This window comes from Athene cunicularia, assembly GCF_003259725.1.
Source record: "Athene cunicularia isolate RWA chromosome 5 unlocalized genomic scaffold, athCun1 chr5_part1, whole genome shotgun sequence".
In the NCBI taxonomy this organism is placed as follows: Eukaryota; Metazoa; Chordata; class Aves; order Strigiformes; family Strigidae; genus Athene; species Athene cunicularia.
In genome coordinates, this window is record NW_020799101.1 from 32396572 (window position 1) to 32407190 (window position 10619).

The window sequence follows — 10619 nt, forward strand, 5'->3', positions numbered from 1 at the left end:
TATATATATATATATATATATATATATATATATATACACACGAAAGTGGATGTGTTATTCAACCAAGACACTGTCATGACTGCAGCCAAAATCAGAACATGATTTTTCTTACCTCTTTGTGTTAAAAATGGAATAAAAAAAATCTTTGCGATCTTATGATGCCCAGAAATCCTCATAACTGTTATTCAGCTTTTGAATGAAGAAAACATTTAGCTTAAAAACAAAGCCTTCTTCAGATTCTTCAAATTCTTCAGAAACTTTAAAGCACAGAACACTTATTAACACAGACTTCAAATTATTTACAGTACTTAACATTGCATTCAGAAATAGAAAATACATAGGATCAGGCTCTCTTTGTATTTTTTTCAACCTTTGAGATTATTATTTTATTATCTGTACATGTTCCAATAAAAATAATAAAAATTTTATAATACACCAAACCATTGCATGTACAGTATACCTTGACCTAGCAGGTCTTAGAGCAGATAACTTCTCACTTAAAATCTGTTATTTCTAATTCCAATGAGTGATGACATATAAAATCTGTCCTAGCACAGAGCCAAATGTTACCTCTCTTAAGCCTCAGGCCAGCATAATCTTCAGAAGAAATTTTATGTTTTCAAGAATAAGAAGCAAATGCCACACTGACAACGTTTTCTTTTGTCCCCTGACAGCTGTATAGAGCTATATGGGCTTTAGAAATACAGGAAGCATTGCTTCAGAGTCTTACTGACGGGCAGGAGTCCTGATGAGATGGGAATGCCAAACATACAATGTATGACAAATATCACTGTCATGAACAAGTCACTGTCACAAAGGAGTCGTATGTGGTTATCTGCATCTGTGTAGTTAAGAATCTGTCTCTGTGTATATGCAGACATACAAAGAGAAGCCCGAAGAGACAATTCTGCAGTCACCACCAACCCAAAGTTACTCCCTATGAAAAGCTCTATTACACTTTTCAAATTAGATTTTGAACCTCCTAAGTGAGAAGCCTTTCTCCAGTTCTGCTAGAGGAGAATCTCCCAGTTTAATAATCACACTGTCAGGCAAACTTCTGCAGAGAATTCTTCAAGTACATCCTTTTCTTAGTTACGTCTCATTCACCCTAGTAATAGCCCATGTTTCATACTTAATACATTCCCCGTCTTCTCAGCATTTAAACTCTTTGCATAGTTGCAGGCTGTTATCATCTCTCTGTGTCTTTCACTCACTTGTGTACTGCTGTACATCTATAATTAACCTAAAACATCTTAAGTGTGCACTGAAATGGTAGAATCATGAGGTGGGCACTGGGAGCTAGAGATGCAGCTAAAACATCTTGTTATGAAGCTGAAAGAATTAGGCACAGGCAATGTAAGTGGAGGTGAGTGACAGTGGAAGAAATTTGTGCTTCTGAGTCTCTGACTCTCCAGAATCATTATTTGCTACATGACACAAAGAAAGGATGGGACTCTTGCTCCCATTATACCCCCTTTGCAGCAGAAAGAGGGCTCCAGAGAGCACCGGGAGATCCTAAGAGCACTGTGCCTGCACAGGAGGAATGTCTTGCTTCCAGAAGTGCTGTGCATCTCTTGCAAGCAAGATTATGGCAGGCATGGCAGGGTAGGACTCCAGCATTTCATACCATGAAGACTGCAGTCTGCTCTGAAATAAAACACAGACCAGGGAAACTGCTACAATTTAGGCTCCTCGGGCTGTCTAATGCACTAAGGGGCATGATGTAGTTCAAGAGAACAGAAATATATCCTAGACACTTCAGCTGTTGTCAGCATGTTGGTTGCCAGTCCTGTGCAGTGTCTCTGAGAGATATCTGCCCTACATTAGAAAGCTGATGGGCAGTGTTTCTAACAGTATTTCTAAGTCTCATTACTACTGCTGGGGTTCTTTCCAGTTAGAAAACTGACCTAAACACCAGAAAAAATGGAACATGAAAAATGCCTTTGTGCATTTGTTCAGTATCACACAATCATCATTTGATACTTGATGAGTCTCTGGCTGCTAGCACAGTATCAATAAATAACAATTCCAAAGGCAGCAGGTAATGGCTAGATGCACCAAAGATGGCTTGACAATATCTTATATTATGAATATTTCCAAAAACTACCAATGATCAAGGCTAAATTCTGCCCAGTTAATTGAAATTTGTGATTATTTTTATTTAAAGTGTATTTCCTTCTTATATGTGACTGTAAAAAGCTCAGGTTTGCAGAATGGTCACCCAGGAAGCATAATGAAATGGCATGGGACCTTAGCAGATGTTTTGTTAGTATATAAATTATGTAGATTAATACCTAGGTACTTAAAGATGGCAAAAGAGAACAGTGAGAGAGAGAGAAAGAATGCAAGACATGGGCTCAGAAATTTTCAGCCAAAGACACTTCCTCACCCTGATTTATGTCTCGCTCCACCTTCAGTCTCCTCCAGGCTCACTGCACTCTTGTTTCTTTGCCATAGATTCTGCACCTGTCATGTTCTATAGAAAGTGATCAGGACTTCATAGCCTATGTATTGCTTTTCAAATCTAGCATCACAACTGCTACTAGACTAGTGCCATGAGCAGATGCAAATCTACTACCAGTGGTGGTGTCTCTAACACACTGCTGTAACCTTTCAGTTTAGTCTAGTTCTCTAAGTCCTTCTGCAAGGTCTCTGGGTCACAACCGCCTGTGGTAATTCACACCAAAGCCAGTTTCTAAGAACTATTCAGAATGTTTCATACTAGGAATTGGTCTTTTCCCTTCTTCAGTGCTTCTAATGTCCCCCTCTTCATCAAGTTCCCTTACTTTTATTTCTGATTTTATCACTTTCCCACCATCCTCTATTTCATCACCTTCCTTCTCTTGTAATGCCCATCTTTGTTTTCCTCACTACATATCTGTAAGCTCTCCAGCTCTGTACTCTCCAGGATGCATAATTGTTGTGTGCAGCCACCTGTATGCAAAATGAGCAGACACTAACTCTGTGAAGATAAGAAAGGAATCAAACTGCCAAGGAAAAAGTTTTCCAAGGAAACAATAAACATGCCCATTTTATTCCCCAGCTACCATACAGTTGTAGGAAGATGAAAACTAGTACATGTATCTTGTTTTTACTGGCATATCACACAGACTGGTCTGCTTATGTGTAACCCACCACGTTACGTTCCTCTCACTGATCTGCACAGATTTGAAGTCCACTGCAATAAGTAGGGTTCAATAATCTGAAACAAAAGGAACCTGAATCTACCAGCTGCTGCAAAGCACTGTGTGAGGTTTCCAGATTGTTTCTCAGCTGCCTTTTATTTTTCAGAATCATAGACAAATCTGTCGTAATTACGAGAAATGCAACAATGAAGCAGTCTATTCTAATTGCATTCTAGCTATGGAATTAAATTTTAATAAAGGAAAGCATCAAATAGTGACTTTTCTGTTAACCTCTCTACGTGGGTTCTCTTGTACTGCCTGTTAAAGGAGGAGGACCTACATTTCTTAATTTGTATAGATTAAGGAGAGAAGAAAGTATTACTTTACAGATTAAAAGCTAGTAGTTCAGTAGGATGAATTGACTTGACTAAAGTCACACTGGAAATTAGCAGTTTGTGTGAGAATTGAATCTTACTTCTGAAGACCAATTCCAGCTGTTGAATAAGTGTGCCATTGTTCACAAATATGAGTACATAAGGTTCTCTGAATCTGTGGTGTGCACAGAAACAGTTTGCTTTGCCACAATTGATAGATACATCCTTCCCAAGAAATACCATTTTACAAGACCAATGGATTCTACTGCTGCTGTGAGGAATATTTGATGAGTCTCTTAAAAATATGATGATTCCAACCTACAATTCTGTAAAGTTGTGAGATGATTTAGATAAAAGCTTCTCAGTTATTAACAAAGGATGTAGTTGGACCATGATATAGGGAGAAAATATTGCAGTAAAGGAATTCAGGAGTAAGAGGGTGATGGGACTGGCTCAGAAATTTCTGGCAAAATTATTTCTATTGGTAAAAAAAAGAAAAAAAAAAAAAAAGAGGTTTGTCAAAATACATTTAACCGCAGAAGTTTTGTACTCCATTTTTCAAAGAATGCTCTCGTCAGCTCATTTCATTTTATTATAAAAAATGAAAATATAAAAAACAAAAACTGTAAAAAATTCCACAAACCTAGAGATTTATTTTGCAGAAAAGTCCTATCTGAACTATGAACAAAATATTTTAATTGACAGAAATGAATTTGTTCCTAATTTTGTTTCTGAGTATTTTCAGGATTTTTATCTCCTAGCCAAATTTGGTAGAAAAATATTGTTATCTCACCTTTTTCAAAAGAGGAAAAAATTATCTCAGACATAACAGTTTATTAATCAAAGATAAAACTCTGGTAATCAAATTAAAGTTTCTCTGGAATCTTGTTGACCATTAGAATCCCTTGAAAATTAAGCAATTAGCAGCTAAGCAATTAGTTAGAAGACTGCAGAAGCTTCCACAAAGCTACCTTATAAAGAGACTTTATGTAAGATAAAAAACATACTACAGCTTGATATATTCTGACTACATACCATGTTGCAAATGCAAATTTTATCCACTTTTTGCCATTCATTTCTCCTTATGTCCAGTTGGAACTGATCAGAGAGAGAGAGATATAAAGCATCATTCAGAAATCTAGACTTACCAGTAAAGACAATAGGTATGTAATATGGGTTCAATTTTCTGGACTTTTAGTCAGCTGCTAGACCATACATTTTACTTTTGTGGTGGATTCATAATATGAGTACATTTTTTCATGCAGGTATGGCCTACATAGGTTCTTCACTAGTTTTTATGAATAGTTAATGACATAGTGTGGTTTATAAATACTATCCAAATATTTACAAAATCACTATCCTACAACGAGTTATCATCAGTAATGTAGTCTTCATTTCAACCCAGCATTCCCATATGCTCAGTACAATTCAAAAAGAATCCATACCAGACTGACATTTTTCATTTTAACAATAAAACATGTATAACACAATAACAGTACTGTGAGATTTTTCAGATCTCAGAGGTCATTTACTAAGCTACTCCTACTATGTACACACAGGGTAAAAAAGATACTACAGCAAAGAAACAGAGTTCAGTTGAAATTAATATAGCAAAACCACATTTTGAGCCATTCTAAAATGCTTGGTGATGGAAACAATATCAGGGGACTGAAAGGGGATTATTTCTAGGGTTTAATAATTTTCTAAATAGTATTCTAGAATGACAGTGGGAAATGTTTTCTACCAGTACTTATTTTGTCACTTATTTATTCAAAGTCCTAACTACAGAAAAAATAATTCAGGGTCTACCTCCTTTTTTCTTGTAAAAAGGCTCTGTTTTAGACAAGACTAAGCATTTATGAAGGCTTTAGTAAGTAGTTCATACTGTCCCTTCTGTACGTATTCCATAAATTATCACTGCATTTCAGACTTTGCTTAACATGCTTCATTAATATCACAGAAAAATGTCATAGGGGCATTTCTGAGTTACCTGTAGAACAGAATTATTGATTATCAACATACTGGAATATTTTATTCTAGCTTCCTTCTGTCATCCTTAACATAGGAAGCCCTGTTATTGGCTCAACCAATTTAATAATTACTTATGCTTGATACAAAGATGTTTAAAAGTCAAATTTAAATTAGTACTTTGTATAAAGCTGTTCAACATGCCATGCAGGTAAATAAAGAGTTGTGGACAGAAGCAATGTGCTCTTCCATTTAAAATATCTCTAAGACATCACTAAAATTTCTGTTTATTGTCATTCTTCCTGTAAAGAATGGCCAGACAGAAACTGTCCTGAACTTGGGAACGATGATCCATTGCAGGTGGGAGTTTGAACCATTACAAAAACCTGGAAAACTTCTGAAAAAGAGGGTTTAAATTGCAAGGTTAAATGTATATTTAAGGAACAGGTAATCTAACTAAAATCTCAGTGATTCAAGATCAGAGAAAGTACCAGATGGCATCAGTAAAATCTCATTGACGGAAGTTCATCATTTAAGTCAACTTGGGAAAATGTTGCAAAAAATACAATTCTAATCTGTTGCCTTAAGCATAGTAGATGTTCTGGATAAAAAAGGTCAATTTGATGGTTCATAAAGCAGTTATTTTCTCATAAAACCTCTTCTAAAATAATACACAAAATGCAACCAAAGGCAGTCATCACAAAGTAAAATCTACATGTTCTCCTACTTTGCAAAACTGTATCAAAACTACCAGGCCACGTGGTTGCCCTCAGAGGAATGAGTCTCATGATAAGCAATTGTTCCCCAGTGCAAAATGTCTTTGATAGACAAAGGTATTGGATCGACATTTGACAAAGCTTGACATGTAGAAAAATTCAAATATAGCACACTGCCCTTCAAAATGAGAAAAAATTACCCTAAGACAAGGAACTCAGTAAAAAACAGTAAAAAAGAAAAGTTACTTGCTGAGTGAGAGTGCCAAGTCTTGAATCAGCCATACTCTGCAGAGAATAGGGGCACACAGATGGGCTGGCATTGACATTATTCTCCAATAGAGATAGTGAGGATCAAGGGCTCTAAGGATTCAGGCTATATTCAGGCTGACTGACAGCATAAGGGGAAAAAAAAAGCATGCTTATTTAACTTTGTTTAACTACATGATATTTGGAAACTGTATCTGCCATGTCCCTGAGGGCACCCACAGCCTTGACTGTCCCTGCCCAGCCTCCCCCAGGGCTCCCCCCAACCTGCCCAGCCCAGGACCCCATGTCAGTCCCCACAGCTGTCAGCCCCTGCCCCACTGACAGTGCAGCAGGGTTGGTCTCCAGCTCTCCACGGGCTGAGGTCAGCCTGTCCCCATCCTCACATCCTGGGGCCATGTTTGAGGCTGTTTGCCCATCACTGGCCCTGTTCCTGATCCCCATCTGAACCTTGACACCTACATCTCAGCAGAGTACTCTGACCTCTACTCTGTAATAAAAGGGAGAAGGAATAGCCTCCTCTTTACCGCCACCTCCTTTTTCATGCCCAGGCGGTACATAAAAAGGAACCTGACAAAAGAAGCAATAAAGAATAAGTCCTATGAAGCTTCTCAGGAAGAAAAGTTGCTGACAATTTCTACAAGAATTTCAGGTTCTGGCTTCCAAGCAAACAAGAGTATCTACCTGCTGGCTTCTCCAGTTCAAGCACACTAATTCCAGGAAGGAAGGTGGTTTCACATGTGTCCCAGGATTTAGTGCTGCCAATATATTAGCTGTAAGCATCTTATAATTACTTTAACTTTTTCTGGCATGTTCCAGTGCCTAAATCATGTCACATATTTTAGGTGGAACCTACATACCTATGCCAATTCTCTAGATTCCTGTCTGCATGACAGACAACTAAGAATTAGATACTACAGCAGCTCCAACTTTCCTTACACTTAGCACACTACATATATTTTTTGAAAGTAACAATTAAAATCCATGGTGTTTTCAAAAAATACACCATTCTAAAGGTGAAGGCCTTTAAATACAGAATCTCTTGTGAAATGTAAATTGTGTCAAAGCTTTTGGAAACTGGAAAGAAAAACTTTATCTTCTGTAAGTCTCATCTGCACTGTTTCCTTTTTCTATCATTGATGGTCAGGCTGGTTCCCAGTGAAGATCCTATGACAACTCAAGTCAAAATTATCTAAATGGCTGCTGTAAGAATTAAACTGTTGCATCTGGAATACTGCAGTGAATTCTAAGTACCCAAGTGCAAGAAAAATGGGAATTAACTACAGCGAGTTCAGAAATATTATTATATGTTTGAGAGAAAATCCTTAGAAGAAAGCTTAAGGGGTTGATACAAACTGCATCAAAATTCTTTAATTCTTATTGACTTTATAGGCTTTGGCATAAGTCCAGGAAGAGTTGTCTAGGTATATTGCTTTCCTATCAAATTAAGGAGGACACAACAACTATTTATAGTTAAATATAAGGCATAAATACCCAAGGATAAAGAAACATTTAATTAGTAGAACTATAACTAACAAATATACTCTGGCCATTAATTATGAATCGTTGTGTACCCTACAAACCTGTTAATTTAGGTTGTCATCTTCAAAGGATACTGCAGAAGTTCAAACCCCAGCAGGAACTCAACTATTCATATTGAACAAAGTGACTGAGATATTATTTTGTTGATTCAATATCTATAGTACAAGGAAGCAGGTGAAATTCCATACAAGCATAAAATAAATTTATGGTTTAAAAAATAATAGGATGAATGCTGAAAATACCATGTTTAAGCATATTCTGAAAATTAAATCAATTGGGCTGGAAGCATATAAACTAAGTAAGCCCTTAAAGCTTGAGGCATTAAGAAAATAAGCTAAAATATGCACTGTAATTAGAGTCTTGTGCTAGCTAACAACCTGCATCTATCCTAAAGTCAGTATTTTTCTAGCTCTCTAGAGGCCTTCCAGTTTGGTATAACTGTTTGTATTTACTAATGAATTTTAAACTCCCAAAATTCCTGTGAGGTTTTTATACATAAGGCGATGAGGTACAGATTAATTGACTTAATGATAAACAGGAAATTGTTGATCAATTTGAAAAAGAAAAATGAATCTTAGAAGTACCACTTCAGCATTTTAAGCACCAGCCCAGTAGCCCTCAAATTTTCCACTTATCTGCCATTCCTACTGGTATTTTGGAGCATGCAATTTTACAGATGACTATAACAAGATTAAATAGATGTCATGATGAAAAAATTGCTTTGCTCAGCCAGATTCTCCAAGCTGATCTGCGTGAAAGCCAGAGAAAGTTCTGCTTGTTTCAGCAAAGTTATACCCAGCTGAAGCCACAGAGGAGTGAGATTCTGAATTCAATTATTAACAATAAGGAAATGAAATACTGAAGGGCTTACATTTAGGAAAAATATCTTTGCAGTATTCAGATGAAAAGAAAAAAAAGACAATCTTGGAATTCAAATGAGCACAGAAACACAAGTTGAAAATCACAACTTCACATAAATTCTTGTTTTGCCTCCTGCTTCCAGAGCTGTTAGGAAAATGCATTTGGATATAAAAATGTCACCACTGCCAAACCCACTAATATGAGGTCACGAGCAGATTAATTACTTAACCTGGGAAAAATTCATGTGGGATAGGTGAACTCTAAAAGGAAAAGTAAAGGAAGAAAAGATCCTGGTTCTACATAGTACCATAGAAATTTGAGTTGGGGAAAACAATGTGACAACAAGTAAATGTTGGGCAGATATATCTGCAAGTAAAATTTTAATAAAGTTAAACATGAGGTTATTGCTCTTGAATATTCATGAGATTGAATGGCTTTTTATTTGTCATGCATATTCATTTAAATAATCATATATAGCATATTTATACATCAGGTTTCACCAATTCTTTTCTATTTCTCATGCATCATTACTCTTACAGGCAATGAAAGAAAATAAATTTTAAAGTATTACAAAAACACAGCTTGTTTAGTAAGGACCTCTAGATTCACTGTGGGAGGTTTTAGTTATTTTTTCTGTTCCCATCAGTAAAGAACAGTACAAAATTTGTAAAGCAATAAGAGCAGCAATGCTACTTATCCTAAAGTACCTGGCATCATTCATAAACAAGCCCTACTATAACCAAGGGGAGATAATTTATTTCTGTAGAATTACACACTAATAATGCAGACCTAAATAGTTTCTAATACTAGCACAGAACTGCATAAGAAGTTCTATTAGAATGAAGTTGAAAGAAATTTTGCTACACCATCAGTAATGAAGTGTGGACTGGTTTAGAACATAGCGGGAATTCTTTCTAACCTAGCAGCAGGAACATATATGGCCTTGTGTAAAAGGGTGACCAGTTTGTAAATGTATTTCCTTGTTTACTTTAAAAGGGTGGGCAAAAATACGCAAGAAAGGTAAGAAAATGGAGAAGAGGAAGATGAATGTGAGGAATTATTGTTTCAACACTACTGCTGTGCTAGCTATTCTGGACCTGCTAGAAAATCTGCTTCCTTTATCAGATACGCAAAAATAATAACAAACCAACACTTACAGAACTCAGGTGCTCTTTGGAAGCTTTGGAAGAATAGAGGCTCTTCTGGCAAACATTCACATCTCACTTGCTGGACTCCAAAACCCACTGCACTCCAAAAGGATCTAAGCAATCACTTACTAATTTCTAACTTGAGAAAGGTGGGGAGGGAAGAGCAACTTAAAGAGATGCTCACAGAGCTCACTTGGCATTCAAACTCCCAGTGTATCTCTAACAAACCCTTCTGGGACTGATCTGCACTGCAGACACAGCCTTGACACCACAGGCCCTCTGTTGTACCACCCAGATAGGTAACAGAAACAAAATGAAGAGCAAAACCACTAATGCTCCAGCACTTCCAGGACGTAGCTGCTAGGCTTAAGCGGTAACTTAAAAATGTTTGTACATTTCAGGCTCCATTTTACCAGCTAGTACAAATGCTGTTGGAAGTCACACTAACATTTATGACTGAGAAGGTAATTTAATTACAACATTGATTTCAGAAAGCTTATTTCTATGCAGAAGAAAAAGTTACCAGAGAAAGATATTTCAAAGGTAGCTTTCAACAAAAATCTGATTTTTCAGAAGTTTGTTTCAATTCTGTTTGATTATTGTGGAGGTATAAAAGGGGGG